This window comes from Acanthopagrus latus, chromosome 6 (genome assembly GCF_904848185.1).
Source record: "Acanthopagrus latus isolate v.2019 chromosome 6, fAcaLat1.1, whole genome shotgun sequence".
Lineage (NCBI taxonomy): Eukaryota > Metazoa > Chordata > Actinopteri > Spariformes > Sparidae > Acanthopagrus > Acanthopagrus latus.
Window position 1 is genome coordinate 22,255,424 of NC_051044.1, and position 9,882 is coordinate 22,265,305.

Below are 9,882 nucleotides of genomic sequence, written 5' to 3' on the forward strand. Positions count from 1 at the left end.
AGCTGGACCGGCGAGATTTTATGTCGAGGTGTGTCACATAAGGGTTTTGGCTAAAGACGCTACAACTTCCTTCAGCTGCTTTCCTCTTCTTATCAATGTCTGAATCTGCCATGTTTTCTTAGGATCAGCAAAATGGGAGCTGCTACATACTGTGTGCGATGTTGAGAGTGAAGTATAAATAGAAAGCGATTGGTTTTAAAGATGCTATATGTAAGAACTACCCACCTGTCACATTCATATTAGAAACAAATAGAGAGCAGCCCATTACTAGAGTAACCGCTAACTGTAGCTATTTAGCTCACTTATATAGGTGAGAAGAATAGGGTAGTGTAAGGATGACGTGTTTTGGGGGGGCTTTCCCTGATGTTAGAATCGCCTTGGATCCCTGGATCCCTTATCTCAGGCATTTAATGGAAAACCCATTCAAAAAACACATCAACTTTTAGACAAGGGAACCAGAAGTCCAAAAATGGTAAGTGATCGCCAGGTTTTAGGCCTCACTACACCACTATATAAGGAAGTGTTTGTTTTGTTTATGTAACCTGTTGGAAAAAGAAACCCAACTGTTACTAAATGTGTTGGAAATAAGTGTTAAAAATGTGAGAAATATGTTAGAAACATGTACTTTCACTGATAATTATGTTTACTTAATTCATACATTTATTATTTCATTCATAAGTACATTCTTTATTTTAGTCTTCATTTCATTTATCATTTCATTTGATTTCAGAGGTCTTTTTTATTTAACAGGTGGTTCTGTGAAGCAAACTTTAAAAAAAAAAAAGATCTCATTGGTTCATTTCAGTTTAGCGGAATTGCTATTGGTTAAAACAATGCATATCCTGCCTCCTTCAGAAACACAGAGGTTTTGAAGTGATAAGACTTGTTAAAAACAATTGGTATATTGTTAAAAGGAGGAACTGTGCAAGCAGATAAAAGTCTGGTGAACCACCGGAACATCTTGTGTTCTTTTATTACTTTCTTTTCTTAGTGAGTACTATGATGCATTAGCAAATAGGTCTGTAAATTAGCTTAGCCTTGTAGTGTTTTAGCCACCACGCGGGACTACTTGTGCCAACTAATGATATGGTTTTAACCTATATGCTGTGGACAGAACTAACGGTCATATATACTTACTTACTTTAAATTTACTTTAATTTGACAAAGTAATACATCATTCCTTATTTGTTCAATAAATGTGATAAAGAAAGACGCAACTAACTCAGTAGAGTTAACATTGATCCACTCAGAACAATAATCCACTGCCACAGTAGTCCATAATAATCCACAATAGGTCTAATATGCATTGGTGTTGTTTAGCACACTTCATATTGGAGACCTATAAACTGAGGACACACTAAAATAATCCTGAAGTAATGTTACGTGGCAAATACTGAACAGCAGAGGAGGTCTATGAGGGACCAGCAGCTCCACTGGACGAGGATACAGCAGACATGACAGACATCTGGCTAACAACACACCCTCCCTCCCAAATGTAATGCCAAAGTGCTGGACCCTCCATAATTCACCAAAACGGGTTTCACTTCAGTCAGTCAGTCTTATGGCATCCACATGTGACGCACATTTTATTTTAGCTCTTTACTAAAGCAAACACTTAAGCTAGCTAAGGATTCGGCATTAGCTCCCCCTCCACCCACATCATGAAAACAAACCTTACTTTTATCCTGTATCTCCTCGCTTAGTAGTACTGGTCGTCATAGCAACGTGGTGTGGTAGACACCAGATCGATAAAGAGCAGATCTGACCAATCAGCGGCCCAGGTGCCAGGTACATTTCACACCTTTTCCGTCGGGTCACTCCTCCGATATTGAAACTGGATTTGCAACTTGAGGGGGGCCCCCTAGTGGTGCGGGGGCCCTATGCACCTGCATAGTCCGCACATAGCAAGAGACGGCTCTGCATTGTATGAACAGAGAAAGACACCATTTAGCTGAGTTTCAAGCTACAACTTCTGTATATTACTGTGCTGTGGTGTGTATATGACAAGAAATGTATGTTACATTAATGTTACATTATCTTACATACTTTAATCCAGTCTGAGTATTTAGTGATGAACTGTGAGTGGTTTTATAATCATTTGCATATGAGTTCCTAAATGTTTATTAGTAATTTCATGATTTTGTTTTCACTATAAAACAGTGAAGTTGACATTTCATGTGTTAATATTGTAATGCTGCAGTTATCTTTTAACAAGTTAACAGTGAAAAGTTGCATTATACATTGATATTGATAAAATTAAACTGTACAGTAAAAATGTTGAACAGGTTTTAGCAGCCCTGTTATGTTATGCAGGCTGGGTTTTTTTTGGATACCCTGAGATTCTGGGCACTGGATTCCAAATCCTCTCACGGATGGCGAGCTACCCCTGTGAGCATCTGGACTGAGGAGGGGCCTTCCAATTCTTCATCTTCTGTCCTGTCAGTGTGGTAGTACCAGGGGAAGGACTTCCACGGATGATTGAAGTGAACTATTTTCATTTTGGTGCAAAAGACATAAGACAATTCAAAAGAGAACAAAATTAACTGCCGGCAGTCATTGTAAACTGTTTATGTTTTTATGTGTGGTTAATAAAGTGCTTTGCATAACTTACCATTGTGTTCCTTTTACTCATAGTGGTGTCCAATCTCTTCTTATTACTTCACCCTGCAAACCAAGCGTGCACTCACCTGTCAGGTGGGTCACATTCACATTGATCTATCGCCTCCTGGGGTACAAAGTGCCTCAGGAGGCTAGCTGATTAGCCTGCTAAGTAAATATGTCTTCATCACAGTACAAAGACTTCTTTAATGTATGGTTGAAACTGTTAAAATTTTTGAATGTGATAAACTAGAATTCTTACACATTTCACCTTTAAACAAGATTCAGAGAAATGATTAGCTGTGGTGTTGTTGCCTTTTTTCACATTTTGTGTAACGTGGGATTTGGATTTTTCTACTTTCTTCTGTGCTGACACACAGACCTACACGGCAGCTTGTTGTGGTCTCCATCTGAGGCAAGGGATGAAGGCGAGCAGAATGTCATCGGGGGCTGAAGATGGTGGCATTAGCGTAATTAATTTTCTGGGAGCTTTGGCCCCGGTGCTCCAGAGCCTCTTCCTTTCATTTTCTATCAGGTCCAAGCATCTCCCACCTCCATTGCAGCCTGTGGATTTTGCTGTAGGGGTCTCCAGCCTTATCTGAAGCCCCGTCTTATCTCCAGCTTGTCCCTGCAACCTGACTGCGGGAAGATTAGCTGTGCACCTCTTGTCAGCTCCTGATTTTTCCTTCACTGAAGACAGAAAGGAGCCCAACGTAAGCTAAGATTAAGTTGGTAGTGTGGGTGTGCTAACCATGTTTTTCTGGAGGTCTTCTTGAGCTCAGGTAAAGGTCAAATAAGTTTGCTTTAAGCCCTCACTTTTACAGAGTAATTACATACAGAACGGTACAAAGAAAGCTCACTTGAGAAGATATGGCTCTTTATTATAGTCTCTATGTGTCTCCACATGTAATTCCTTTGTCTTAAGTTGGAGCTCAAACCATCTGTATATCTCATACAGATTCATGATGTCAGGCTCCAAAAAAAAAAAAAAAAATACAAGACAGGGAAACGTGTTCTGTTTAAAGCACACTTGTGTCCAATGGTACAGTAGATGTGGGTCAGTTGCTGGTACTTGGCTGTCACAGGAAGAGGGCCGAAAAAGCAGGAAGTTGAAGGCTCTGATGACGGGACCTTCTGGGAGAGATCACAAGCTCAGCCAATTAGCTGCTGAAAGGCTGGTGTTGAACTCCGACCCTGCCTGCTGTACTTTCGTTCTACAGAGAGATCTCATTTTGTTCATTAAGCCCGGTGTGGCATATTCTCTGCTGTCTACAGCTTACAATTACACAAGCATCAGTGGCAGGGCAAGGCCGCAAATGGTCCAATTACAATTGCACTGCAGCGTTTTGACATTTGGAGGAGAGAGAGAGAGAAGAAGAAGAGAATATTTGGCGAGGAAGAAATATGAGAGTACATTCGCTTCGAAACACCTCTCCGAGTTTCTTGTAAACTTTTCACCTCTGGACACCGGAGCCATTATTATATTGACGTGCTGTGGATTGTACTATCTTAAGTCAGTTCAGGATTTTCTAGTTGTTGATTAGGGAATAGTTTGTAAAGGCTTCACCAAAACTTTTGCTCCAAAGAAACAAACAGCCAGCCCTCATTTTTAATTAAAATTCTGAAAGAATTTAGCCGGTGCTGTTAGTCAGCTCCCTTTTATTGTTTTCTTTTTTTTTCAAGGGCTCCCACTCTGCATGTGTGTCATTAAAAAAAAAACCCTGAAAACCCAAAGCTGTCTTTCTCTTCTCCCACCAGAAAAAAAAAAAGAAAAATCAAAGCACCGCCCCTCCTTCTTAAATAACTGTTGGTGTTTAGTAAATAAACACACTGAGGCAAATTCCAGTACAGTTAACTGCTGATGAAATTTTTTAATAAACTCCATCCCAGACAAAGCTGTTAGAGCATTCAGTCAGTTGATTGACAAAGAAAATGTATTTAATGCAAGGGCAATGTGTGAGACTCTTGGAAGAGTAATTAACTGTGTATGGCTTTAACTGTAATCATGATAACATGATTAATGTATGGATATGTGTTAGCTGTGTTATGGGCGTTAATGACATTATGGAAACATACATGGTTTTGTTCTAGTCAGTTACAGTAGCACTCAATGTGACATCACACAACAATAACAGTCACTTCTGGTTCGAGATCTGGCGGTCGATTTGCGTTGCAGGGATATATGAAATCAACAAACTGTAATACGACTGCCATTTTTGAGCTGTGAGTGTAATGTTTAAAAGCTATATGTAAAAAAAAATGTGGTCCGACCTATCTGTTTTGCTACTGCCGCGCTTATTATCTTTCATGTTGGAATTGTCTTAGTGTTACCACTGTTTGCTAAGCTTCACCCCCCTTAGTTGCCATTTCCACTGCTGTCATGATTTCCAGTTTTACAGTGGTGGCAGATTTGCATCAGGAGATTCGCAGGAAACAATTTGGCTGAGAGGTCTCCAGATTCTTTTTGAACGTGCTGAGCTGATTTTTTTTTTTTTTCAAACGAGAAGCCAGTAAAAGAGGTCTTAAATATGCACATTTTGGCTATATGTTGGCTTTATTGGTGCAATTTTATTATCATTAACAATACGCCTCACCAAATCCACTAAAAAAAAAAGATGTACTAACACCTCAGTGCCCTCACCGTGGATGTTGCAGTTCTGAAAAGTTGATTTACTATTGTGAACTGTAACGCCACACTATGGTAGTTGTGCATTTATTTGAGCCCCGTGCACAACATTTCGACACGGGGACAAATCCAAAGTAAGCTGTTCCCTGACTGTTGTGTATGACAGAACAGTTAGATCCTGATCATTCAGTACTTTGAGTTACCATATATGGTAATTTTATCATGTAAAGACAATGGTCATGAGACTGTTATCATAAGACACCTGTTTCTGTTGCATCAGTCTATGATCCTTCCTCTACTCCCTGTCGTTTCCACATAAAGCTCCATTCTGTGTTTTCATTAGGCATCTCCCATCTTAGTTATGCAGCAGAGGCTTGCTTGTTTGTTCAGCGCACATGTTGCTCTGCGATTGCATGTGCATTCACTGAGCACACAAGGATATGCACGATCCTGCCATCGGTATTTAAATTGGGACCGTCTTACGTCATTTCTGAATGCTTGACCATCTGCGGACGTTCTGTCCACCCTCAGAGGGACTTGGACAGCATGGCGGTGGCCAACAGTCACTGTGTTTGCACAGGAACAGTGTGAAGTCTGTCATGGCCTCTGTTTATATGTGTGGGTTTCGGTCTGGAATGTGCCTGCTCCTTTTTGTGTGAAGGTTTCATTATACTCTGTTGGTGTTTCTACAGCAGCAAGTCACATTTGGCACAAGTCACGAGTTCCCTTTAGTGGTGCAGCACAGTATTAATTGAGAGGAGCCATTTGAACACATTATACAACATTGTAAAGAATGATACAGCTATCATCATGTCCAGCTCTATATCCTACAAGTTCTATTCAAACACAAATCTCCATGAGTGCTGTTCAAGCATAATAACTAATGTAAGAAGTCTTGTCACATTCATATTCTACTGCAGAAGATGTGAAAGGAATGAGGCAGGGGTAGTGGTTAGTGTGCTTCTGTTTTCAGACCAGACGTCAATGCTTACATAATAAGGACCACACTTAATCTCTGGTCCATTTAGCAAGAGCAAAATGACAGTAAATTTAAAATCTGCTGAGACATAAGTTTGGTTAAGAGTGTGTGTGCTGGACACGAACTTTGTGTCTTTCAAATGTATTTTTAATTTTGTCTTGTGAATCAAGTGGACAGGAGTGACTGGATGGAGAACTGGTAGTCTTTTGGAGGGGCAGATATATATATATATACGCCAACACTGTCTATAGCGTACAGGTATATATGAGCACAAACATTTGCTCAGTATATCTAAATGTGGCTGTTTACACCCTAATGTAGGCATGTGTGTGTGGAACTTTTATTTGTATTGCAACAGTGCACCAGACACACATGTAGGTACAAGGGAGCACAATGTGACATTGAGGAACGATGGGGTAAGAATGTGGGAACTTAATTTAACTGTAGGTATTTTTAACTAACTCTGTAGGGAACATTGTGACCACCATGGGAAAGAATCTGGCATCTGAGAAGATTTTAAGTAGAGAACTGAAACTGTAAGTACATTACATTTGGAGATGAAGTGAGTGGCAGCTGAGAGTGTCCTCCATGGAGTGCAGAACTCTGTGTAACAACAGTGCCGATACACATAAACCTGTACCACCTCAGGCTTCTGTCCCCTATAAGTACACTGCTGTACGCCAGCCGTACTCAACAGCCCGACTTTAAAACATACTGTTTCATATAGGCTAGAGGCAGCAGTGGTAGACTGAGGGAAAAGGGACAAAAAAACAATAAAAAAGGGCATCAGCTTCATGCAAAAAGAAAGTTGTGATGCATTTAATGTGACACAGCTCTAAACCCCAGAAAGGTTATAACTCAAATTTCAAGTATATTTTCTTCCTCAGCTGTAGTTGCATAACATCAATCATACCCTAATATCTGAGATCTTGGTGACGATTTGTAGTTATCACACCACATTTACTGTAAAAGTACAATGTTGAGTACTGCAGTGAGGGTTTAGTTGCAGCCGCATAAGTGAGAGGAACAAGGTGTTCGCTAGGACAAAACATTAACAGGGACATCCAAATGAAGAAGTCATCAGCAGTGCAGATAGGATTATAAAAAGGGACATATTTTTAAAAAAGCATTTTTTCAATTCCCATTTACTCGGCTATTTTTAGTGGGGATTTTTTTTTTTTTTTTTTTTTTTGAGGAGTCATATGTGCGTCTTCCACATTTACTTTAGGTCATTGCCTTTTGCTATGTAACTCTTTAAGATCCTCTCAGTGTAATATTTCATTTGAGTTTCTTGGGAAAGGGTTGAAAGCTTCCAAGCTAAAGTGCTGTTTTTGATGATGAAATACAAACTTTACAAAGATTTTAGCTGACATAACGGCTACACAAGACAGAAGTCACTGGACATATTATACATTTTCTATGTGCAGAAGTCAGTATTCTCCACATGAGAAAAAAAGCAGACCACAAACAAAGCGAGGTATATGTGATTTTCTCCTGTGAAAATTTCATTTGCATGTGAAAAAAGCCGACCAGTTGTGAAAATGACTCACATTATTTTATTTACACATGTGAAAAGGAAAAATGTGCGCGACATTTAAGTTAGGGTGCTCTAAAAAAACAAAAGAGAGGATGAATTTGTTTTGTTTCTGCACTGAGGGCCACCAAACGATGCAGTCACATTTCCACATGTGGTTCTATTCCGAGCGATAGAGACGAGAGTGAAGTTTGAGAATGACAAGCAACAGCTGGGAAGGAGGATAACACAAAGCCTGGAATACAGTGTCACAGGAACACAGGTGTCAGTCACAGCGGCTAATTAAAACAAAGCCAGCAGTGTTAATGAGAAATGATGAGTGAATGTGCTGCAGCTCTCATTTCTGTCAGTGTAACTCTGACAAACCTATCAGCAAAGAAAGACTCGCTGATCTCAAGAAAGTTTATGGACAAAAGAAAATTAATTGAGTGTTTCATGGCAACAAACTCTGGAGAACGTCAGCAAAAGAACATGCTGATTAACTCCAGGCAGAATCCTTTTTAGAGATTCAACTCAGTAACAACCCGCATGAATTTATATATGCAGGGGCCCTTTTTTTTTTGGAAGGGCTGGATGTGAGTCCAGTCAAAACACCCAAAAAATATTGTAAAAAATATCACAGCAAGGTTTTATTTCTCTCTGGTAAGACAAAAATTGATGTGCCAAGACAAGAAAACTAACACCGCCAAGGACATTTATAGTTTGAAAATAAGAAAGTCCAAATAGCTGATGTTATTAAAATCATCCTCACCCTAAGACGAAAAATAATTAGAATCATCATGGGGAGCAACTACATAATTTTTTCATGCTGTGGTCAGTTTTGAGATTTTCAGTTATTTTGCTTCCATAACACTGTCTTCTCTCAGAAAGAAACATGCAAAATGTGTCCTGCAACTGCATGCAAATAAGAGCACATTCACTCATCTAAACAAGCCAGATCCATGCATTATTCCCTGAGAAATGCACAAAAAATGTAGTCTCGCAACAATAAAGAAGGTGAACAACATAATTCCTGGATCCGCCCCTTTATCTGGAGCCAAAACGTAATGGGGTCTATTCTGGGTAGAGGGGCAACTTCCAAAAGAAAACCTTTTAGTAGATTTTGTGTAATCCTGCTAACAAACCAACAACACACAACAACAAACAAATTCAATTCATAATTGTTTTAATGCAAGTGATGAACTCGGGAACTTTCACGGGGATATCTGTTAAATGTTCTACCCTATTCAACTGCAGTGCCGCCCCTCAATATGAAAACAGATGACTTAAATACATGCATTTTCACAGCAATGTTACAGTCTTGTAAAATTCTTTATTCAATTAAATACATGCATTGTTATTTTTTGGCAACTTTTAACAAGAATACTGACATCACCTTTTAAAAGTTACGTGACAAATGTGTTAGCAAGCAGTTGGAGATGGAGCGACATTAGCATTTGTTTGGATCAAAGTCAAAAATATTCACCCCTCCTCTGGTCTGGTCTCCATTGTGCGCCCGCTACTTTTGTGTTAACCCGCTAGTTTCTAACTGCAGAGTTGTATTCACACATTCATTTGATCTATCGCTAATATAAAACATTGACTGTAGCAGCTTTGATGGCAAGTGTCTTCAGCCAGGAGTTTGTGACCACCTCAGGGAAGGAGGGGAATGTGGTACCATGTCACTTCACTGTCATTAAATAATAACAGGCAATACAGTATAATACTATAGTATGAATTTACATTTACAGATCGAAGTTCACTATAACTATATACGATCATTTGCAATTAAATATTTAACTGACAGCAATCAATCAGCACTACACTTGACAATCAAAAGTATATGACATCATACCGCAGTATAAACGTTATTGGCTCTGTGCAGCTAAAGCTGCAAAGTGTGAAAATAGCTGAAGCCTCTGGAATTAAATGACCCTACAGGCCAAATTTGATGACAGTACAAAAGAGTTAACTTCTCCCATACTATAATTTTAGCTAATCAAATGTTGAACCACTGTTGCATGCTAAAAGCCCTATACACTTATTCCCAGTGGTCCTCCAAGAAACCAGACCCAGACTCTTCACCCTCTCCAGTATAGTCTCTAGTCGGTTGAGTGACCCTGTTGAGTAGAAGATGCCTCTCTCTGTGCAAGCTCCAATACTCCC